Source organism: Geotrypetes seraphini, chromosome 15 (assembly GCF_902459505.1).
Source record: "Geotrypetes seraphini chromosome 15, aGeoSer1.1, whole genome shotgun sequence".
In the NCBI taxonomy this organism is placed as follows: Eukaryota; Metazoa; Chordata; class Amphibia; order Gymnophiona; family Dermophiidae; genus Geotrypetes; species Geotrypetes seraphini.
In genome coordinates this window covers 11,423,144-11,448,370 of record NC_047098.1, presented here as the reverse complement: position 1 = coordinate 11,448,370, position 25,227 = coordinate 11,423,144, and the positions used below count along the sequence as shown (strand labels likewise).

At 41.5% G+C, this 25,227-nt stretch overlaps 1 protein-coding gene across 7 annotated transcripts in view; it reads left to right on the top strand.

The window, feature by feature from the left end:
* Positions 1-25,227, top strand: part of CAMTA1 (calmodulin binding transcription activator 1) — a 1,525,397-nt gene that overhangs the window by 404,164 nt on the left and 1,096,006 nt on the right. Inside the window, exon 1 of one of the 7 annotated variants that reach the window (XM_033922051.1) lies at positions 13,204-13,261. The exons of the other annotated variants lie outside the window; for them this stretch is intronic. The gene's annotated coding sequence lies outside the window, so the exon portion shown is untranslated. Of the gene's footprint in view, positions 1-13,203; positions 13,262-25,227 lie in introns of those variants that run through there. 7 annotated transcript variants of the gene reach the window in all.

The following is a 25,227-nucleotide window of genomic DNA, read 5'->3' as shown; positions in this document are numbered from 1 at the left end:
TTTTTTGAATAGAAGGGTTTTTATTTCTTTTCTGAAGGTTTTGTAGTCTGTGGTTGAGGTCAATTTGTTGTAGAGTTGGAGGTCAAGTGTTGCAGCTAAAGTGACTAGGAGGTTGTGTTGTATGATTACACAGGCCAACCAAAAAATCTTTTTTTTTCTTGGTGCTTTGGGTTTTTGACCTGCTCCTGGGGGTTATTTGGGGCGCTGATTCAGGAAATTGCATTGGATAGACCGCATCAGCTCCAGTATTTTAGATACGGTTGAATTTATGGTTCTATTTTAATCCGGTTACTCCACCAGGATGAGTAAAAGGCCATCTCTTTAGTCTTGGAAAAGATAAATTACCAAGAACATCAATGGGTGATTTGGGTAGACTTGAAGATGGTCAATTTTCTTCTTGGTCAACAAAGTGGCTACACAAAGTATCCTTGCATTTTATGACTTTGGGATAGTAAAACCAAACTTGAACATTGGGCAAAACAAGATTTTGGCTCTGAGGGAATATATATGGTGTTTGGAGGGCAAAATGTAATCAATGAACCTTTGGTAACACGAGATAGAATCATACTGCCACCACAACATATAAAGCTAGGCCTGATGAAACAATTTGTAAAGATGTTCGTAATGAAAACATTGCAACAACCTCTGATGATAAGTTGTAGATTCCTAACTCACAGACCTAGAAAAGTGATTTTTGTTTTTTTTAAGATAGTTTGTGCTGCAAGAACATAGACCTGGTTTATAGAAACACCCTATTTGATCTTTTTTTTTCTCCTTTCCTTGGATGTGATAGAGACTGTGTTTTAAAGCAATTTGTGAGAGGAAAAAGCGTCCTATGCCCGTCGATTGGCTGTTGGAAAATTATTCTCCCTGAAAATGCTTCTAAAGGCCTGTGTGTCCTTTCATAGCTGTGTAATATTAACCACACTGAAAGAATGTGTTCCGGGGCCAAGTTTAGGTCAGGGAAGAAAATAACAAGCGTAGATTGCATTTTCAACTCTACGTGTGTCAATTTCCTTAAGAAAATGTATCCAGAGGGAAAGCAGTTTCACACCCTTGTGAAAATCCCATGTGTGCGTGGGCCATATACTTTCACCAATTTAATCATAGCCCAGAAATATTTCTTTTTTTCAGTCTAAAGAAAGGTGATCATCCTATGGAAGCAAGTTCATATTTTTAATCTTTTTTTTAGGACAGTGTTAAGCTCAAAGTGGGAGGTCCAGCCCCCTCTCATGGTTATTGCCACCAATTAGTACAAAATGAAGTACTTGCTGAGTTTGTTTTGGGGTTTCCAGTTCAGTTTTGGCCCATTTTTCTTATGCAATACTTGTCCTGAAAAGCACCTCTCAATTCTGCCTTAAATGATGTTGATGCTGTATTGTTCGATTCTTTACTCGTTGCTGCATTAAAAACCATTTGTGGATCTTGGAAGGACCTCTCACAAGTTACCTATGCCAGATGGTGGAACCAGATTTGTTTGCTCTACAGATATGAGCTTTATATTGCCAAAAAATCCAACTCTTATTTCTTTTAACAAGAAATGGTCAACCCTACAGTCACATGACCTAATGTCTATTCTCATTCTTCCCGGTGATGTATGCATCTCTTATTTCTATTCACTGTTATTTTTTTATACTGTATTTTATTGTTGGTTTAAATAAACTAACCCTCTCTTCTATGAAACTGCGCTAGCAGTTTCTAGCACGGTGAGCCGCGCTGAATCGCCCGCGCTGCTCCTGACGCTCATAGGAACTCAGTGAGCATTGGGAGCAGTGCGGCTTTCTGCGTTAAAAAACGCTAGCGCGGTTTCGTAGAAGAGAGGGGTAAGACAAAAAAAAATATCAAAACTGTCAGAAGTAATTGCTACTTTTTATGGGGATAGGTAACTTTTATGGGGGGGGATGGGCAAGCACAGAGGGGATTCCTCATGGGGATGGAGGAGATTCTGGCAGGGACGGGTAGGATCTCTGTCCCCTTGCAACTCTCTAGTTCAAACCCATGCTGCTCCAAGTCGCAAATTCATGTAAACCGTTCTAAGCTCCCCTGGAAGAACGGTATGGAAAATTAAATAAATATAGTTGCACATATTTAAAATTATCACTATGGTGGTATTGAAAATCAACAGACAGCCGTTATCTGAATAATTACCTTTAAATATCAGATTCCTTACTGTTTGGGGAGAGTCTAATAAAGGCGCTTTAAGCAAATATTCCCTGGAGTGGGATGGAGTGAAGTCATTTCCGAATGTGGCCAGAACCTTGGGGCTGTGGCCTTCCTCTAAATTCTTTGTGTGCGCTCTGGGTTTGGCAAGCCAATATACCAGTGGTTCTTAACCTTGTTGGAGGTACTGAACCCCACCAGTTTCATATGCGTGTTCACCGAATCCTTCTTTATTGGAAAAATAAAATATGATTTTTACAAATTCAAAACATAGGTATACAGTGAGGGAAAAAATAATATCAATTTTGAAAACAAAAAAGTTCTCCTATATTTCAAATAATAATAACATAATAATGAAATTTATTGCAAATCAGTGTGACTTCTGCTGTTGCCTCTCAGAGACCAGTTCAGAAATGCACGGCTTTACCTTGGCAAGTGCCACTCTCATGTCATTTTCGCAACAAAGTCTGTTCCTTTTCTTCGTTTTTATGTCCAGCATCCTCGAAAAGGATTGCGCGCTATATGAGTCGGAGGTGTGTTTTGACCTCCGCCGAACCCGCGAGACTGACTCACCGAACCCCTGGGGTTCGGTCGAACCCAGGTTAAGAACCACTGCAATATACACTGTCCCCAGCAGGAGCTGGGTCATAATTGCCGCCTTGGAGCCCCGGGCAATCGTACACCTATTGTTTTGGCTTCTAATTGGCATGCCGTGTTGCATATTTTCCTTAGTACCAGTGATAACCCAAATACTGCAAAAAAAAATTTCAGGAACCTGATTCATAGATTCCACAGAGTGATTTAATCAAAGAAACAAGAATTCTTATAACACCTCGGCGTACAAGCATAGCTACAGAATACAAATACGGTGGTCAAACATGATTATTATCTCCTGACAGCTGGTTCTATTTGAATATTTTGAAACTGCTGACATTGCATACGGAATGCATAACTTGTTCATGTTTTGCTACTCACCACTTACTTAAAAGGAGGCCTACAGCACTACAGTATGTCTGAATTTTTCATTAAATTTATACAGTGCCGATATATCTGTAGGGCATATACTGCTGCGGATTTAAAGAGTAAAGAATGCACTTTGCATTAATCCTTTGGAAGCTAGGGCTTCTAGTCTCCTACCATTATGCGTAATGTATTCTGTCAGTTCAGAAACCTTGAGTAGGCAACGAAAAAAAGAAAGCCAACAACACTTATCACAACAGACGCCATGTTTGGAAATGCATTCTCTGTTATAGAATGTTTGCTTATTGAAAGCTTCTATACCGCTACTAATGACCGGGGAGTCAATTCAGAGCGGTTTACACGAGCTTCTGTAATGGTGTTACACTACGTGAGCTTATGTAATGGTGTTACAATACAGAGTTAGTGTTTTCTGAGAAGGCTTTCAATGCAGACACATTTATACCATAGTCAATCTTTCTCCGTACATGCACATGCACATATATTATTAGTATCATGGACTATGTTCATACTAAATTAGGGTTACCAGATTTTACGTCATTAAAATCTGGACCCCTTAGACCCGCCTAGTTCCACTCATCCCCACCCATTAAGCCCCAGCTCTGCCCCCAGACCCGCTCCCCCCCTGCTGCCTGTTCATTACATTACATTACATTACATTAGTGATTTCTATTCCGCCATTACCTTGCGGTTCAAGGCGGATTATATCCAAACTAAAAAAAATTACATTCAAAATTTGAAGGAATAGAATAAGCGATGACATAGAATTTTTAAGGTAATATATATTGGGTAAAGAGTTACCAAAGGGAAGTGGAGGTCTTTAGGAGATAAGAATTAGAGAATGACACGGTGACAAAATTCATCACCGTTCTCGTCTCCGTGGATAACCGTGGGAAATAATCCCATGTCATTTTCTAGTGTCTATTTCAACCTCGGTCCTTCTACACCAGCATTCTTCAGAGCAAAGCTTGCGGGTCAGTGGTTGTGCCCAATTATACTCTGATTCTTTCCTCTCTTCTTAAAGAATGACATGAAGATGCTTTCCTGCAGTTATCCGCGGGGACGGAAACGGTGATGAATTTTGTCACCGTGTCATTCTCTAATAAGAATAGGGTGAAATTATGAGTTTTAGATAACGTTTGGTAGATAAAAGAGTATTAGAGAGATCTAAAGGTAAACAGAGTGTTGGATATTGGGTTGGGATTGGTTGTGCTGGATAGGTTTTATGTGTTTTTTGAAGAGTATGGTTTTAATGTCTCTCCTGAAGGCTTTGTAGTCTGTAGTCGAAGATAACAGAGTGGTGATTTGTCTGTCCAGTTTAGCTGCTTTGGAGGCTATTAGGTTATCATAAAGTTTTTTTCGTTTGACATCTTTGGATGATGGGTGAGTGAATACAGAAGATTTAGAATCAGAAAATAATATTAAATATTGAACTAGGCCAGTACTGGGCAGACTTGCACGGTCTGTGTCTGTGTATGGCCGTTTGGTGGGGGATGGGCTGGGGAGGGCTTCAATGGCTGGGAGGGTGTAGATGGGCTGGAGTAGGTTTTAATGGAGATTTCGGCAGTTGGAACCCAAGCACAGTACCGGGTAAAGCTTTGGATTCTTGCCCAGAAATAGCTAAGAAGAAAAAATTTTAAAAAAATTTAAATTGAATCAGGTTGGGCAGACTGGATGGACCATTCGGGTCTTTATCTGCCGTCATCTACTATGTTACTATATGTTACTATGACTAGTGAGTGGGATCTTCTGTGTCTGGTTGAGGAGGATTGATTTAGTCGGTTATTCCAGTAGGTTGGGCTTTCTCCGTTGAGAGCCTTGTAAAGTAAGCAGTAGAATTTGAAGTGCATCAGGCAGAAAGGCATCCACGCATGCACAGATGCGACACGATGTCATGTGCATGCGCAGATGCGCATGTGCATGCATGGGACATCACTGTGTTGCATCCACGCATGTGCGGAAGCCCCCTTCTGACACAATTTCTTTTCAAAACGCGGACAAAGTGCCGGGTTTTGAAAAGCCGTCCGGACCCCCGGACATGTTCTCAAAAGGAGGTACATGTCTGAGGAAATCCAGACGTATGGTAACCCTATACTAAATCCTACTTATTTGCACACATAATACCTGTATCGTGTTCTATGTTGTGTTCCTAATGGGGACAAGCGAGCTATCTCCTCATTGTTGCTTTATTAGTTAAAGTAGTCTGGGAATACTTTAAGCGGTCCAGAGGAGGGCGACGAAAATGATAGGAGGCTTGCGCCAGAAGACGTATGAGGAGAGATTGGAAGCCTTGAGTATGTATACTCTAGAGGAAAGGAGGGACAGGGGAGATATGATTCAGACGTTCAAATAATTGAAGGGTATTAACGTAGAACAAAATCTTTTCCAGAGAAAGGAAAATGGTAAAACCAGAGGACATAATTTGAGGTTGATTCAAGAGCAATGTTAGGAAATTCTACTTTACGGAGAGGGTAGTGGATGCCTAGAATGGGCTCCCGAGAGAGGTGGTGGAAAGGAAAACGGTGACGGAGTTCAAAGAAGCGTGGGATGAACACAGAGGATCTAGAATCAGAAAATAATATTAAATATTGAACTAAGGCCAGTACTGGGCAGACTTGCACGGTCTGTGTCTGTATATGGCCATTTGGGGGAGGATGGGCTGGGGAGGGCTTCAATGGCTGGGAGGGTGTAGATGGGCTGGAGTAAGTCTTAACAGAGATTTCGGCAGTTGGAACCCAAGCACAGTACAGGGTAAAGCTTTGGATTCTTGCCCAGAAATAGCTAAGAAGAAAAAATTCAAATTGAATCAGGTTGGGCAGACTAGATGGACCATTCGGGTCTTTATCTGCCTTCATCTACTATGTTACTAAGGGAATGGTCTTTATCCCTTTCTTGAACTTTCTGGTGTCCTTTTCTATTTTTAATGGTCATAATGTATTTTGTATTTATATTTAAATCGATTACCTGCAAGCCCAACACAGGTGATATAAACAGAAGTTAGGTGCCATCAACTCGTGCTCGAGTCCTAGAGACTTGATGAATTGCGGATCTAAAAAGAGATCACTTTTGTGCTAGTCCAGAAAGATCCTCCAGCGTCATCCACATGTTTTGTCTTTTGGGGTTTTTTTTTTCAACATGTCCAGCCATCTGATTGCAGGTCGCCATCTTTTCCTGGTTCCTTCGCTCTTCCCAAACATAATGTCCTTCTCCAATGATCTTTCTTTTCTGATGCTGTGACCAAAATAAGACAGTCGTAACGTCATCATTTGGGCTTTGAATGACATAGCCAGTTTGATCTCTTCCAGAATAGATTTGTTAGTTCTTCTGGCGGTCCACGGTTACACCATCAGAGCAAGGCAATAATGATAAATGTAGAGGGCTTATTTTCAAAGCAACGAAGCCTTGTGTGTCCAGGTGCTTTGAAAATGAGCCCCTTGGAGTCGTCATGCCAAATATATCTAAACATAACATTTCATTTATATTCCACTATAAACTTTTAGTTCTATGCAGATCACAGTAGAAGAGCAGGTCATTACCAGGATACCAAAAATACACAGAGGCTCATTTTCAAAACACTTAGACACACAACGTACCCTAGAAACCTAGAGGCTCACCTATTGAAGTTCGTATTAATAATATATTTTATCCTTCGCATTTTCTTTTAGGTTTATATTCTGTTATATATTCTGATCTAAATTACTTGTGAGCCAAGTTGAGCTCCTTTGGGAGATGACCCGGTATATAAACCGAAGATTAGATTAATTTAGATTTGACCTTTATCTGCCATCATGTTTCTCTGTTTCTATAACCATAAGACTCTATGACCTCACAATGCAGGTGTAAAGAGCCTTAGCCAATAGGGAGAGGAGATGCAAATGTTAAGAGTCTTAGCCAATAGGGAGATGATGAGATAGTGGATGCTCTGGATGGGCCATTTGGACTTTATCTGCCATCATATTACAATGTTTCTATATTGTATGACATCACAATGCAGGTGTAAAGAGCCTTAGCCAATAGGGAGAGGAGGAGATAGTGGATGCTGCAGATGGGCAGACTGGATGGGCCATTTGGCCTTTATCTGCCATCATGTTTCTCTGTTTCTATAACCATAAAATTCTATGACATCATAATGCAGGTGGAAAGAATCTTAGCCAATAGGGAGAGGAGATGCAAAGTTAAGAGCCTTAGCCAATAGGGAGAGGAGGAGATAGTGGATGCTCTGGATGGGCCATTTGGACTTTATCTGCCATCATATTACAATGTTTCTATATTGTATGACATCACAATGCAGGTGTAAAGAGCCTTAGCCAATAGGGAGAGGAGGAGATAGTGGATGCTGCAGATGGGCAGACTGGATGGGCCATTTGGCCTTTATCTGCTATCCTGATTCTGTGTTTAAGTGCCATACCAGTAGTCATGTTTTATAAATATGAAATATAAAAAAATCTGTACACTATTAAATCAAGTAGCTGTCATCATCGCTACTGCCTTGAAAGATAAAACTGAATGTACCATATGTAAAGTGGAAAAATAATTCTGTATTTGATTGAAGTTTTCAAGTTTGTAAGATGTCCTTCTTATGTAGGATGATTGACGAAATGTAGGTTGGCTGCTGAGCCTTTCAACCACACTGTCTTCACATTTAGATATTTCATCTGCCATGTATAGATTAGAAGTGGCTCATGTAATGCAGACACATTATTTTTACATAATGCATCAATAATAAATCTTTTGGAAGAGAATAAAATCACATCTATGCATTTTAAACATATTCTATAGACAATATGAAAAACTTAAGCAGATGAAATAAATATCTCTAAATGATTAAAATGAATTACTCTTCTCATTGCATAAAAATAGACCAGATTGAATAGTAAAGCTCCCGAGCATTCGATAAATAATATTCCAGCCATAAGGAATCGTATGCTTTTTGCACAGGAGAAAAAAAAGGTCTTTTCTAGAAGTAAAGCCAGCTTTACGTGCAGAAAAATCTTTACAACGATAACTCCTCATACTGAAGACTGGTAAAGGGTGGCATAGCTAAGGTGAGAGGCGCCGGAGGTGGGGGCACCCCTCCCCCACCCGCTCCTTCTGCCGCGCCTCTTCAACATTCATGGAGCGCGCGGCAACCCCACCCTGCTGCTCGCGTCAGCTCTTTTGACGTCACTTCCAGGAAGTGATGTCAGCGGAAGAACCGACGCTGGCGCGAGCAGCAGGTTGCCATTATTGCTTGCGCTGCAAACATTTCTCAGCTCCGCCTTCTTGTCTTCATGGCCAATGCCCTCTCTCTTCAGTCTTAACGTCTAGAACAGGGCCGCAATCCAGTCGGGTTTTCAGGGTTTCCCCAATGAATATGCATAAGATCTATTTGCATGCACTGCTTTCATTGTATGCTAATAGATCTCATGCATATTCATTGGGGAAATCCTGAAAACCCAACTGGATTGCAGCCCTCCAGGAGGGACTTTGACACCCCTTGTCTAGAAGCAAGTTGAGAAGGCGTCTTTTACTATTGTTATGCTGTTAAGAAAATTTTTACGTTAATCTGTTCCTGCTATATGTCGCCTTGGGTGAATTTCTTCATAAAAGCAGCTAATAAAGCCCAATAAATGAATCAAGTTTAAAGTTTTATTTAAAATTTGATTAAACACTTATTAAAATTTCTAAGCGATATGCTGTACATTGATTAAAATGGGGGACACCAAATTTTTTTTTTTGTAAAAATTTTATTATTTTAAAAACTACAACAGTGTAGTACATTTGATTGAATACATAAAAATATTACAGAGATTACACCATTTTATACAATTAGTATATAGAACCATAACTTTACTCACCCACCCTTCTATCAATTATTAATAATACAAGACAACTTTATTTATTACATTGATATGAAGAATTAATATCAATTTCTCAATTACCTCTCCCTCCCCCACCCCCCCCACCCCGGATGTGTAAGGAAAAACCTAAAGAATACAGAAACCATTAATGTGAAGCAGGAAATGAAGCCAATGGACTCCATATTTTGTTAAATGAAACACTGGACCCAAAACATTCTGCATTCATTCTCTCATATTTGTATGTATTTACATACATTTGTCCACCGAAATGTGCAATTTAATCTATCATAGTTTTTCCAATTTTTCGTGATCAATTGAACAGCTATTCCAGTCAAAACCAGGAAAAGACGGCTTTTATATTTATTAAGGGAAGGTTTAACGTGTAACATAGTACCACAAATTATGGCTTCATATGTCAAGGGAATATCCGATTGTTAAACAATATTTATTTGTCCCCAAATTGACTTCCAGTGGACAAAAAAATAACAGATGATCTAAAGTCCCTATATCGGCATGACAGTGCCAGCATCTATTAGATTTGGAACTATCTAATTTTTGCAAACGAACTGGTGTCCAAAAAATCCTATCTAATAAAAATAACCACATTTTAAAATAAATGTTCATGTCTGAACATTCACCAAAGCTAGACTGACTAGATTTAAGTTAGAAAAGAAGGGGGGATAGGGGGAGCTACAATTTTAAAGTAAAGGAGACATTTAAAGGATGAACAAAAAGAGGGTTGAGGAAAAGAACTGGGGTACCTTGATGGTTAGGCAAATAAATTTAGGGCTCCTTTTACGAAGGCGTGTTAGGGCCTTAACATGCAGAATAACGCATGCTAGCCGCTACCGCCTCCTTTTGAGCAGGCGGTAGTTTTTCGGCTAGCGCACGCTAAAAACGCTGGCGTATCTTCGTAAAAGGAGCCCTTAGTGGCACTAATGCCCTAATCATAGTTTCAAATGCATCCTTAAAAAGAAAAGCTTGCTTATTTAATTGTCTCCTTAATTGCCTTCCCTGAAGCCCCCCCCCGATATCTCTCCTCGCTTATCTCCCCCTATGCTCCCCTCCCCTGTGATCTCCGCTCATCGGGCAAGCCCTTCTTATCTGTACCCTTCTCTTCCACTGCCAACTCCAGACTCCGTCCCTTTTTCTTGCGGCGCCTTATGCCTGGAACAGGCTGCCCGAATCAATACCTTGCGCTCCGTCCCTGGCAGTGTTCAAATGCAAGCTAAAGGCCCACTTTTTGGAAACTGCTTTCAACACTTAACTCCCCCTCAATGCTGTCAGATACCTTTACCCACTATAATCTCACTAACCCTGAAATGTCCTGTCTAAATTAGTTTGTAAGCTCTTCTGAACAGGGACTGTCTATTGTGTGTTAGAATGTACAGCGCTGCATATGCCTTTCAGCGCTATAGAAATAATAAATAGTAGTATTCGTATCTGGATTCTTGCAAACTGAAGATTTATCGTTATTACATTTCAATTGAACCAGGTTTCATTAGGTCACTGTCTAAAAAGGGGGAGTCAACGTTGTTTTAGGGGATTGCGTCTGCCTTTGAGGGGGGCACCACTGTGACATCCAGTGAGCTCCTTGTATTTGCTTACATTAGAAATGAGATAAAATGGGGTAGAACTTACCCTGTTAAAATGAAAGTGCATTCTATTTTTCGAATCAGTGATTTAATATCTACTCTTTAATCTTCTATAGGCCATAAATATTGTGGTGATGCTTTGGTAGTTTTTACACATTTTGCTGGATGTGGAGTGACTTTTTATTTATCTTTTTTGACTGACAAGCTCCCTATTACTCTGCTCCCATCCACTGAATCAGAACAAACTGACAATTAAGAAAGGCAGGCTTGGCAAATCTAATCTAATCTAAGGCTTGGCTTTATATACTGAGACATCAGTCCAAGAAAGCTCGACTCGGTTTACAATAGTTAACGTATAAAGAATAAGACTAAGAGCTCCTTTTACAAAGGTGCGCTAGTGTTTTTAGCGCGCGCTCCTTGAAAAACTACCGCCTGCTCATGAGGAGGCGGTAGCGGCTAGCGTGCGTTAAGGCTCTAACGCACCTTCGTAAGAGGAGCCCAAAGTTTCGGAAGATTAATTTCCAAAGTGTTTAGCAAATAAAGTGGTTTTTAAAGATTTACGAAAAAATTGAAATAAGAACATAAGAGTTGCCGCTGCTGGGCCAGACCAGTGGTCCATTGTGCCCAGCAGTCCGCTCACATGGTGGCCCCAAGGTCAAAGAACAGTGCTCTAAATGAGTCCAGCCTCACCTGCGTACGTTCCAGTTTGGCAGGAACTTGTCTAACTTTGTCTTGAATCCCTGGAGGGTGTTTTCCCCTACTTGAATCCCCGGAGGGTGTTTTCCCCTATAACAGCCTCTGGAAGAGTGTTCCAGTTCTCTGGGTGAAGAAGAACTTCCTTACGTTTGTATGGAATCTACCCCTTTCAACTTTAGATTGACTAAAAATCTTGACTCCTTTAATCCCTTTCTTGGAAGGAAGAGATAATTTAAATTGTTGATTACATCTTGCAAAGGACAACCTGTAAACGTTCCAAGATAAAGATACCTTATAGGATTTTAAAGACAACACAAGCCCATTTGAATTGAACTCTAAAATAAACCGGGAGCCAATGGAGACTCTGGAGTCACTTGATCAAATTTACGTTTCCCGAAGATCAATTTCGCAGCAGTATTTTACCCTCTACAACCCACATATACTGGCTGTTGGGTGCAGAGAGCTGAGCTACCTATTGTTTGGAATAAAACTTAGAGGGGACAGTTACTAATGTGTGTTAAAGAAAAACCATGTTCTATCAAATAACACAAGTTGAGAAGTAATAAGATGCAGAGCATGCATATGCATGCAAACTAAGTCATTATTATGCAAAATGAATAATTCAACTTGCATATTACCTTGCAAGCTGTGTTAGTCATGGCTAGATAATGCCAGCTTTCAGATGGTATTCTTGTTCTGACCCAAAATATGAGCTGCCCTCATCAATAGGAAATCTCACCAAGCACAAAGCCCCTCCGGCACTTGCCAGGGATTTCCCTGGTGGCAACTGGAGGGTGGGACATTGTGGGGTTCCGGAATCTTTTATTACTCTTTGGGGTTCCGGAATCTTGCTGTTCTTTAGGATTCTGAAAGGAATGCTGCTACTTCTTAGGTTTTGTCCAGGTATTAGGATTGACCACCGTGAGAACGGGCTATTGGGCTTGATGGACCATTGGTCTGACCCAGTGAAGGCTATTCGCATGTTCTTATGCTCATCTACTTCTGCCCTAGCTAAAATGATATTCAATCACCTTTCTGACTTCATGTGCAACCTTCTTTAAATTAGTTCCCTTATGTTCTGTCTCCTTTTATTCTATCTTATTTATCTATATATTTCATCTTTGCTTACACCCTATGCTGTCTATTAAAATGTTTTATTGTGTATTGTGTTGGCATTGTAATAAGGCATACTATGCCATACCTTGTATTGTTGAACATTTTTAATGCTGAAATTGTCTATTGTCTATGTCTGACTTATTCTTGCTTTGAATGTCTTCAAAAAGACTGTAAATAAATCCTAATAAATCAATAAGACCATATTTGAGCTGTAGCTTGGGCTACCTCCTCCTACTCCTAGCCACAGGAAGAAGGGTAACTTTTGTAAAATAATACCGACCCGGAGAATGAATACAAGAGGGGGAAAGATGAAATCGGATGGAAGATGAGAGGCGGTTTCCTATCACCTTCCAAGGTAGTAGAGGTATTGTCACAGGGCTGCCCTTGTTCCTAGTGAGGAAGCCTTGCCAGAAGAGGGAGGTAAAATTAAAAATATTAAATGTATTCTTAGGCCTGCTAGTTTAACTCCCAAAGCAGCACCTAGGAGTACTCAAAAGCCAAGCCTTCCTAAAGTTAAACCTCCTCAAGCCATGCCTAAAGCATCCAGAACTGGTTTAGCTTTCTCCAAGCCAGCTGTAAGGAAACAGCTAGAAAGACTACATGTCCCAGCAGCCACAGGGCTAGGGAAGGGGAAAAGCAGAGCCACTCCCAATCAAACTGAGGCTGGTTTAGGCCAGATTAGAAGGTCTCAGAGGGCAGGCTACTCATACTCACCTGCAGTGAGAGCGAATCGGCTCACTGCAGGTAAAGAAAAGGATGTAACTTTTTATATACCAGGAGTTCCAGCAGTCCAGATATACACTGCACAGGGAAAACAGCAGACCACAGCCACTGAGGGCCAGGAAGAAATAGTCTACCTCATGGCAACAATCTCAGGTAGAAGTTTGTGATGAAGAGGATATAATGATAATATTGATTCTGCTTTTGTGCAAAATAGTGAAATAGCTGATGATGACATTACCTATGATATGGAAAGAGGTACTGATTTGCCCAGCTCTGAAGGTATGGACCTAAGCCAGTGGTCTCCAACTCAAACCCTTTGCAGGGCCACATTTTGGATTTGTAGGTACTTGGAGGGTCGCAGAAAAAAATAGTTAATGACAGTTTTGTATGAGGTAAAAAACTCTTTATAATTTATAAATCTTTCCTTTTGGCTAATTCTTAATAATAATATTGTCATTTATAGCTAAAGAGACATATGATCAAGAAACTGTTTTATTTTACTTTTGTGATTATGATAAACATACCGAGGGCCTCAAAATAGTACCTGGTGGGCCGCGAGTTTGAGACCACTGACCTAAGCTGAAGGAAAAAGTAAAGTCTGCACAAGATTGTTGTAAATGCTGAAGTTTTGGTTTTGAACTTTTAAATGCAAGCCACAGGCAGCCATTTTGTTTGGGATCTGGGGAGGGGATCTTCCAAGCTGATCCATTGAGGGTAACTATTGGAGAGGGTCCCATCCTTGGAGCATTAAGCCTAACCCCAAAGGAGTTTTGCCTGGCAAAGAAAAGCTTTCATTTCGAATAATGCTTTTGCATTTGTTTGGCTTGAACTAGAATTGTTTTGTGTGTGTTGAAAATGAGCCCATGAAGATACAAACCTGAGAAAATCACTTTTGGAAATTATGTTTGTAGTATAATGAACAATGAACTGTACAAATTGCACCATTTTTTTTTTTTTTAACTCTTTATTTGTAGCAGTGCCAAGTGACCAAAACAACCTTGGCTGAGGTATGTGTGCCCTGGGTTTGGTCATTTGCTGAGACCAGTTTGGCCGCGCCCGGTCACAGTATTTCCTATCACCTTCCAAGGCAGTAGAGGTATTTAATAGTTTCTAGGATAGATTAGGGAGGTAAATTTATAGACCCATCAACATCTCTCCAGCTGCTTCTGAAAACGTTTCAAGTTTCAAGTTTATTTAAAATTTCTTATATCGCCTAATCAAACCTTCTAGGCGGTGTACAATAATGTTAAAACCGTCTATTAACTTAAATACAGTTTAAAAACACACAACACTAAGGCAAATACTAACTTTAAAAGACTAATAAACTAAAAAAATAAAATAAAATTTTTTACAAACAGAGACAAGAGGGAAAGAAGGGCTAGAACTACAATATGTAAAGAAAAATAGAACATGAAAAGGAATAAAACGATAGGGAGGGGAGCAGGTATTAAGAATCCTTCTAGTTCCTAGGTCGTCCTTAAAAGGACAGCTAGGTTTCAAGAGCGTCAAGGAAGAGAAATGTCTTTAATTTCGACTTAAAGTCTGTTAGTGTAAGTTTTTCGCGTAGATAGTTTGGAATACTGTTCCAAAGAGAGGGAACGCTAACAGAAAAATTGTAGACCTTAATGTATTTATATGTTTCAATGATGGGATATCTATAACTGGAACAAAATATAAATCAGATAATTCCCCACGGTATTTAAATCCTGAGATTCGGTGACCACTACTCTATTTTACTACTCCGTTTAAATGTTAATCTTACTTTAAAACACTTTCACAGTTTCTTATCCACATTGAATGCACCTAGCAGTGAATTATTTATGTGCTTTGCTATATTGTTCTTATTATACTGCTTCTAAATGAATTGATTACGGGGTTAAAAAAAAGCCCCACTACCCAAATCAACTCAGGAAAAGGGTCAGTTCAACACTACTTCATACTCAAATCAAAACCCCGAATGGATACCAACACTCCCCTCTCTGCAATACCACCAGGCTTAAATCATACACACCAACCCCTCATACAACATAGAGCCACAGGGACAGAAAAAGAAAGAAAGGTGGAGAAAAAGCCTCAGTTCAGCTTCATCTGGCAAAAAACTCCACCCTTCACAGCCTCAGAATATGGAGGCTGGCGCTGACGCCGTCGCAGGCAACAACCTTGTGCCGGGGAAGTAAAAAAAAAAAAAAGGTACCGGAGAAGGCAAGAGGTGTGCGTGTGAGGCAAGGAGAGGAGCGAGGAGGGAGGGGTGCTGCGCCCACTGCAGACTGCGCCCCTTACTTCGCCACTGGTTGGCACCTAACTTTAGAGGCACCGAGGCCAACTTTCATTAGCATTCTTCAGTATAACAGAATCTTGGTGGTGAGATACCATTGTAGAATTGCCTAAATCTTGGCATCAACTTATAGAATTACCGTATTTTCACACATATAACCGAGTATAACCATGCACGTTATATTCGTGAGCGCGTTGTACACATTTTTTTTTTACATAGTTCCCCTCCCCCCCCCCGACGTCCGATTCACCCCGCAGGACCGCTCGCACCCCCACCCCGAAGGACCACTCGCACTCGCATCAGACGTCAGAGAAAGGGCGGGACCGCCGGAAGAGGAAGCAGTGCAGACGCAGGGCTCAGAGAAGGGGCGAGACTGCCGGCAGAGGAAGAAGCAGGACAACGGTAGGCAGCTTCTCCATGATGGGGGTGGGTGGGGAGGCTGTGGGGGTGCGAGCGGTCCTTCGGGGTGGGAGTGCGGGTGCAAGTGCGAGTGCAAGCGGTCCTTCGGGGTGGGGGTGCGAGTGGTCCTGCGGGGGGGGGTGAATCGGATGTCGGGGGGGCATCAGGCTTTCAGGGTGGGGACAGGATTTCAAAGGGGAGAGGAGAGTCGGGGGCGGGCGAAAGGAGAGTCGGGCGGTGACGGGAGAGTCAGGGCAGCATGCGCGGTATACGGGTGTGCGTGGTATATAAAAATTTCTTTACATAAATTACAGTTTCCCGCACGCTATATCCGTGTGCGCGTTTTACATGGGTGTGCGGTATATGAGTGAAAATACGGTAGTAATAATAATCCATTTATATACTGCAGGACCTTAAAGTTCTATGCTGTTTAAAAAAAATTAAAAATTACAATTAAGAGAAAAGTTAGATAACCAAAAATTTTAAATAATACTATAATGATCTAGATCAGTGGTTCCCAACCCTGTCCTGGAGGACCAGCAGGCCAATTGGGTTTTCAGGCTAGCCCTAACGAATTTGCATGAGAGAGATTTGCATATAATGGAAGTGACAGGCATGCAAATCTGTCCCATGCATATTCATTAGGGCTATCCTGAAAACACGATTGGCCTGGTGGTCCTCCAGGAGAGGGTTGGGAACCACTGATCTAGATGGTTCATTACAATATCCTTGCCAATTAACTGCCTAAGTATTTCAAGAACAAAAATGTCTTTAAATGTCTCCAAAATTCCATGTAGGAATCCGAAAGCATAATCAGATGTTCCTGAGGCATTATGACATCACAATCTCAGCTCTGGAATGTTGCTCTCATTAGGGTTCCAGAATCTTGCTATTCTTTGAGATGCTGGAATGTTGCTACTCCTTGGATTTTGTCCAGGTACTAGTAACCTGGATTGGCCACCGTGAGAACGGGCTACTGGGCTTGATGGACCATTGGTCTGACCCAGTATGCCTGTTCTTATGCTCTTAATTGTGTCAAGTATAGGACAATCAAGCCATTGTAACATCACTGATGAGGTTGGCTCTGAGGCATTATGACATCACAATCTCAGCTCTGGAATGTTGCTCTCATTGGGGTTCCAGAATCTTGCTATTCTTTGAGATGGACCATTGATCTGACCCAGTAAGGCTATGCTTATGTTCTTAGGTTAGGACAGCCCGATATTCAGCCAGGACCTGCATAAAATAGAGAGTTGATGCGCCATAGATACTCATCTTTGTATCGAAGATGGAGGTTTGATGATGACTCAATGCAGATCAAGTATCTTTGATGGAATCTCAAGTCAGCTTAAGCTCCGTGGCTCTCTTCTCTAAGCACCACGTTATTCTTGTAACACAGAGACTGAAGATATTTTAAGTGCAAATATCTTCAGATTGATTTTGTGTATTTTGAAAACAACATTACTGGAATGAATGTATACCATGGGGACTGCAAGGCTGTTTTATTGATTATTTTTAAAAAATAATATATGAGAGAAATATTGCTACAAGTGAGTATGAGTCTGTGGCAGTGCACAATGCAATGCTCAGTTCTGGTGTTAATAAAAGACTGCAACATCATACAAAAAACTAAGATTAATCCAAAACACTGCCGTCCGTCTCATCTTCGGACTCAAGAAATGGGAACATATCTCTCCATAGCTCCAAATACTCCACTCGGTTACCAGTAGAATCCAGAATACTGTTCAAGTTTGCCTGCATCAGCTTCAAAGCGATCTTCGGGATGCTACCAACCTACCTAGCTTCCCAATTCCTCACCTACTGCCCAAAAAAGACCTCCCGCAGAACAAACCTCTTTACTTACCCATCCCTGAAATCACGTCACTACAAGAAGTACCTAAACAGAATGCTTTCTTTCCAGGCAGGACCAACTGAACACATGGCTAGCAAAACCAATACTCGAAGCCACATCATACGCGGACTTCAGAAAATCTCTGAACACCACCTAAACTCTCCCCCCCTACCAGTTATAAACCGCCCCTTCCTTTTCCCTTCCCCCAACGCCTAATGCTGTACCTCTCTTACGCACATTATATATATCTAGCTGTAAACTGCATTGATCCCTTGTAATTGTTCATATTGTATCATCCTATAACTTAGTATAACATCCTATATCTGATTGTAAACATCCTGTAACTGTTCTCTTGTTATTATCTTGTACCTTATTGTAAACCCCCCAGTACCTGCTCACTTTGTACTATCCTGTATCCTACTGTTAACACTGTACTCTCTCTAGACACAACTTCACTGTAAACCGCTTCAAACTTAGGGTATAGCGGTATATAAGAAATAAAATTATTATTATTATTATTATTATAAGGACCTAAAGTGTGCCATGCAAGCTCAGACAAATGGTCCACGGAGCCCAACTCCTTGTTTCCCATAGTGAGCATCCTACTCACATGGAGGGAGCCAGAAGACAGACTTGCTGCCTCCAGGATGATCCCTGAGCTTATCCGGTTCATCATTTTTCATAGACTTGTGTTTCAGAAAACCGTGCAAACCTTTTTCTAAACCCAGCAGCCCTATCGACGTTGACAAAATTCTCCATCAGCAGATTCCAGAATTGAACTGTACGTTGATCGGGAACCACTGCTTTAAAATAAATAAATAAAAAAAAAAAAAAATTGGGTTATGAACTGTTCCCTCTAAGCTGAGCAGGAGTCCTCCACCCACAGTCTCACCAATAGAGGGTGCTGTTTTACTGTCACATTTTTCAATTGTGAGGGACAGGCAAGTTCTGCAGGACTCCAGGGAACATACCTGTCCTTAGCGACTGAAAATATTCCACCCCCTAGTGGTAGCAATGCAGCTGGAGGACACCTGCTCAGCTTAGAGGGAACAGTAAATTTTTTTCTGGAATGTCTGCGGGTCCCAGCACTGGGGTCCTTTTTACTAAGGCACACAAACCGATTTAGCGCACGTGCGCTTACTGATTTTGCATGCCTTAAAGATTAGCGTGCGTGCTGAATGCTAAGGCGCCCATTATATTCTCTGGGCGCCTTAGCGTTTACCATGCGCTAATCTTTAGTGCGCCTTAGTAAAAGGACCCCCCTCTGTTTGCTAGAGGGTGACGGGTCAAAAGCGTGCGAGCGATGAAGTCCTGCACTCAGTTGTCCGCATGCCTTTGTCCTCGCACGCTTTAGACTATGAACCGAACGATAGGCTGTCATGTGCAGTGATGTGGGAGATGTCAAAATGACATATCCCTAGCCATTGCATCTTATTTACAAACAAATAAACAGAAACCCCCCCACACACACCTCCCAATTTTCTGGGGTGTTTTGTTTGCCAATGCCCCGTTTCCCTGAAAATAAGACTTAGCACGATTTTTAAAGATGCTCCTAATATAAGCCCTACCCCAAACATAAGCCCTAGTTAAGATCGACTCCCGAATATCCCCGACTCCATCCCTGACATAGTGCCGCCTGATTTGCTGAAAAAATCGGACTCGTCAATTCAGCAACTCCCACTCCTGCTTCTTTGGGAGGCCCCGGAGCGGAGTTATGTCAGTCTCACGGTGGGAGGGTTGGTGGAGCTCTGCTGCATAGGGGGATGGGAAGGAGGGAGGGATAGAAAGATGCTGCACATGGGAAGGGTGGGAGGTAGAAAGGAAAGAGGAAGAATTGGGGTGGAGGAGAGGAAGGGAGAGAATTGTTTTACATGAAAAAAATAAGATATCCCCGAAAGTAAGCTCTAGTGTATTTTTTGGACTCAAAATTAATATTTTGTCTTATTTTCGGGGTAACACGGTGATAGTGCACACTCTTTGTAAGGAGGTCATACTCTGAAGTTCATAGAGGCAGCAGTCTGTTTCCCCACCTAATTTTGTTATGGGAGGGTTCTAATAGCGTGGCTAAGGATAGGGTATTGTAGCGTGCGCTAAAACCGCTAGCGCTCCTTAGTAAAAGGAGCCTATAAATTTATGAAATATAAGCATCAGTACACTTCTCCCTCCTTATCCACAGGGATTAAGGGCAGAGCCGGCCGGCAAATATTAAAAAACCGTGAATAATATTTGGGCCGGCTCTGACCCCACCCCCTGCTTCCCCCCGGCATCCCATAAGCCTTACCTGGTGCTGTAGCGGTTTTAGGGATATACGTCGTTAGGTTAATACGTTGTTAGGGATTCCTCTGGATGCTGGATTGTCATTTGAGAATCATTTAGCACAGTGGTCTCAAACACGTGGCCCGGGGGCCACATGCGGCCCGCCAGGTACTATTTTGAGGCCCTCGGCATGTTTATCATAATCACAAAAGTAAAATAAAACAGTTTCTTGATCATATGTCTTTTTAGCTATAAATTATAATATTATTATTAAGACTTAGCCAAAAGGAAAGATTTATAAACTATAAAGAGTTTTACCTCATGCAAATCGTCATTTCTTTAATAAGACATGAACTATTTTTTTCTGAGGCCCTCCAAGTTCCTACAAATCCCAAAATGTGGCCCTGCAAAGGGTTTGAGTTTGAGACCACTGATTTAGCACAATTAGTTTCATTCTCGTTCTACTATCTGTAAGATCTGTCCCTGTTTTGCTGGGTCTGATTTTGCTCAGCTGCTTTATGCTTATTTGATTTCACCTATTGATTATGGCAATGAATTGTTTCCTGGATTACCTCATAAAAGTTTGACGAGACTCCCGTGTGTTTAGAACGCAGTTGCTCTCTTTTGATGAACTTGGATCACATTGACACCGTTTGTTTGTTTTTTTTTCTTCGCATTGGCTTCCGGTTGAAAAAACATATTTTGAAAATGTTGGCTCTAGCATTTAGGCCCAGATTCTGTAACCAGTGTAGTCGGCAGCCGCCGTAAAAGCGACTGCCGATTGCGTATCGGTCGTACCTCTTGCAAAGGTAGGCACCTGATATGTAGGGTTTTTCAGGCCTACATTTCCGGCGCCTACTTTTGATATGAATTGCACCTCTGTAGGTGTGTCAGGCCACCTAATGCCACTTCTGATATTACAGATATATAAGGCAATAGTAAATACTTTTCCAAGGCTAGGTTTCAAACATCAAAAGCATACAGCCTTAGCTAGAATTAGTATTTATCCCGTTTAGGACCTCAGCGGTGCAAACTGTGAGAAAGTTTCATTCACAGCATGAATTGCACTAAAGTCTTCATCGGTCTTATGTTTTATAAATGGTTTTATAATTTGATATACTTATTTTATTTTTCAAATTCCTGCAAGCTCCTTCCTCATCTGCACAAGCCTCAATCACTTTAAAATCATAAGTGTTCGAGGCTTATGGGGTTAACGCAGAGCTTACAGGAATGGGGCAGGGACAGTGACAAAACTCATGGGGACAGGGAAATTGAGTTCCTGCAGAGATGGGGACAAATTTGTCCCCGTGTCATTCTCTACACTGCACCTCTCTAGAAATCAAAATGTAGTAAAAGTGAGCCAAGTAAAGGACAATCAAGCCATTGTGACATCACTGCTGAGGTTGGCTCTTAGGCATTGGTGGAATGAGGCATTATGATGTCACAATAGCAGCTCCGGTTATCAGAGGCTGAAGCTTTTCACACTATTTATTCAATTTTCTATACTGTTCTCCCAAGTAGAGAATGACATGGGGACAAATTTTTCCTCAAATTTGTCCCCCGTGTCATTCTCCAGAACAGAGTTCACAGGGAGGTGGTGTATAAGGAGAGGCGAGAGATATCGAGGGGTGGCAGAACTGTATGTGAAGGCAGATAGGGAGTCAGTGAAGTGAATTGCCGCGAGGGGTAAGGTGAGCTTGTCTCCCACCCTCACTTTGGCACAGTAGCATCAGATTTTGAGACAGTCACAAGCACGGCAGGGCCTCTGCTCTCCTGTGTTGCTAAGGCCCTGCTGTCTAGCCCCACACAGTGGAAGTCTTAATCCTGGGGATGCGTTATCCCATCTGTGAGCCTTTTAAAAATAATTGTAGTGGCCATGTTGTGAAGCAAAAGCAACTTGAATAATGACATTTTTGGTTGTTCCCAAATAGACCAATTTGCAATACTCTGCAAAATCGCAGATGTATGTAATATTTCTCACGGATCGGATTCAGACAAGTGTGACCTAATCTGTCTAAATAGTCTTCCACAAAGATTTATGGTCTACCTCTTTAATCTCTGAGCCCATTGTTAAAGCTGAAGCTATAACCACCCCTAAATTATGAATAGAAAACGACATAGAAGCAAACAGTTCCCCCCACCCCAGGATCATTTCCTAAAACCTCTATTCTGGATCCCCCCTTCCAACACACACACACTTTCAAGGAAGTTTTGCATTTTTCTCTCATCCAGATCCGTATCACTTGGAAACAGTTACCAAGTGCTAAATAAGCATTTTCCGACCCGATTGGCAACAGTTCTGCATTTATGCCGGTTTAAAATGTAGTCAAGGTGCCCCTGGGAGGTGACAAGGAATAGCGAATTCTGTCATTAGTCAGTTACCGGATTGTACAAGCGCTGTCCAAAATCACATTAGTCGCAAGATAAACTGATCTGTAATTTCTCCAAATCTTCCCCAGACTGGGAAGAAATCCATTATTTTATAAAAGCCAAGTGGTCTAGCAAACCTGATGTCAAATTTAGTGGGTGTTATTTTTTTTTTTCTTTCTTTAAAATAGAAAAAAGAAAAGAAAAGTTAATTGGGGCCTGAAGCCTTAGCAATAATGACTCGTTTCCCTGGAGAAAGCAATCAATACATCGAAATGACTGTTAACACAAAAGTTGTTTCAGGTTTTTGGGTTTTTTTTATTTTTTTTTTTTAAACCCTGTAGCTTCTTATAAAAAAAGAGAACAGCTCTGGAGATTCTCATAGGCACACGTACAGATTTTAAAGTGATTTATATGAAAACAGTTTAAAGCATTCACAAGCTGTAAAACCTAATTTTCAATAAATCAGCTCTGCATCCCCAGTAATAAATGAGGGCACCAGAAACTGGTAAAGGTTGAGTAATAAAGAAATGGATTCTTGCTCTCTTAAAATTGTATTTAAAGGGACAACGTTGACGTCCATGTCTCTCGTTATGTCCAGTGTTTAGCTGTAGGCCTATGGAACACTGTCATAGCCAAAAATGATTTGTCAGGTGACTTTTAGTATTTAGGCCTGAATTCTCTCAATGGCGCCATTGTCGGTGGCCACCTTAAAAGCAGCTGTCGATCGTGTGCTCTCCTCTCTTCTACCTCCCAAAGTATTTAGATCAATGCTGTCTTGTTAAAATGTTTATTTTATTTTTATTTTTCCTCTAACTCTACTTTTCACTTCTCTATTACCCTCCAGGTACTTTAGTTAGATTGTGAGCCTTCGGGACAGTAAGGGAATTTTTCAAGTACCTTTCTTATTTCTAATCTTAATGTATATTTTCTGTAAACCGCTTAGAACCTAACGGATGGAGCGGTATATAAGAAATAAATTACATGACATTACATTACATGGACCATTTGGCCTTCATCTGCCATCATGTTTCTAGGTTTCTATAACCATAAAGCTCTATGACATCACAATGCAGGCAAAGAGCCTTAGCCAATGGGAAGAAGATATGCAAATGTTAAGAGCCTTAGCCAATAGGGAGAGGAGGAGATAGTGGATGCTGCAGAATTCTACTGTTCAACGGCTCCCCCTTCTGCTTCTATTCCTTTCTCTCCTCTCTTCTACCTTCCAAAGTATTTAGATCAATGCTGTCTTGTTAAAATATTTATTTTATTTTTATTTTTCCTCTAACTCTACTTTTCACTTCTCTATTACCCTCCAGGTACTTTAGTTAGATTGTGAGCCTTCGGGACAGTAAGGGAATTTTTCAAGTACCTTTCTTATTTCTAATCTTAATGTATATTTTCTGTAAACCGCTTAGAACCTAACGGATGGAGCGGTATATAAGAAATAAATTACATTACATTACATTACATTACACCATTTACAGAATGGCTAGGGTTACCAAACGTCCGGATTTCCCTTCTGAGGACATGTCCGGGGGTCTGGATGGCTTTTCAAAACCCGGCACTTGGTCCGGGTTTTGAAAAGGAATCGCGTCGGGAGGGGGCACGTGCGGATGCAACGCAACCATATCGCATGCATGGGCACCTGCGTATGACATCATCGCGCTGCATCTGCGCATGCGCAGATGCCTTCCTGGCCGGCAAACAGGTAGCGGGGGTGGGGCTGGGGGCGGAGCTGGGGCATAATGGAGCGGGGATGGGTGGAACTAGGCGGACCTGGGGGGGCCCTTATTTTACCAATGTAAAATCTGGTAACCCTAAGAATAGCGCCTCCGGGAAAGGTAGGTCCTGAAATTATAGGCCAGGGTTTCAAGGCCTACTTTTCCAGCACCTTCTTTTAATGTGAATCACAACTACGGAGTCGCCTACTGGCGCCTTAACGCTACTTCTGGTGTTGGCCAAGCCTATAATGACATTAGGTGTCCGTTGGCGCCTCCAGAGATACGATTCTGGTGCCTGGTAAGCGCCTGGAAATATCTTTGAAAAGACCTTTTAAATGGTGTTTCTCTCTTAACTTAGGCGCCTGAGGTTGGTTCTTAGGCATTGGTGGAATGATGCATTATGATGTCACAATAGCAGCTCTGGTTATCAGAGGCTGAAACTTTTCACACTATTTATTTATTCAGTTTTCTATACTGTTCTCCCAAGTAGAGAATGACATGGGGACACATTTTCCCCCTTGGGAACTCATTTTCCTGTCCCTGCCCCATTCCTGCAAGCTCTATCCTCATCTCCACAAGCCTCAAACACTTTAAAATCCTAAGTAGCAACATTCTAGAGCTCAGATTGTGATGTCATAATGCCTCATTCCACCAATGCCTAAGCTCCGTCCTCATCTGCACAAGCCTCAAACACTTTAAAATCCTAAGCAACAACATTCTAGAGCACAGCTTGTGATGTCATAATGCCTCATTCCACCAATGCCTAAGCTCCGTCCTCATCTGCACAAGCCTCAAACACTTTAAAATCCTAAGTAGCAACATTCTACAGCTCAGATTGTGATGTCATAATGCCTCATTCCACCAATGCCTAAGCTCCGTCCTCATCTGCACAAAAGCCTCAAACACTTTAAAATCATAAGTGTTTGGAGCTTGTGTGGTTAAGGCTGAGCTTACAGGAATGGGACAGGGAGAGCGAAGAAACTCATGACGGGATGGGGAAATTGAGTTCCTGCGGGGACAGGGACAAATGCATCCCTGTGTCATTCTCTACTGTGAAGCAGGTGACAGCGCTCACTTATTGGTCAGCCAGTACCTTGAAAATAATGCAAGCAAATTTGAATCTGGTTTTGAACCAGTAGCCAATGCAGAGCACGTAATGTAAGAGTTACTCTGTCAAATCTTTTTAGTCCACTAATCAGTCTGGCCGCTGTATTTTGCATGAGCTGAATTTGATTCCGAAGTGGGT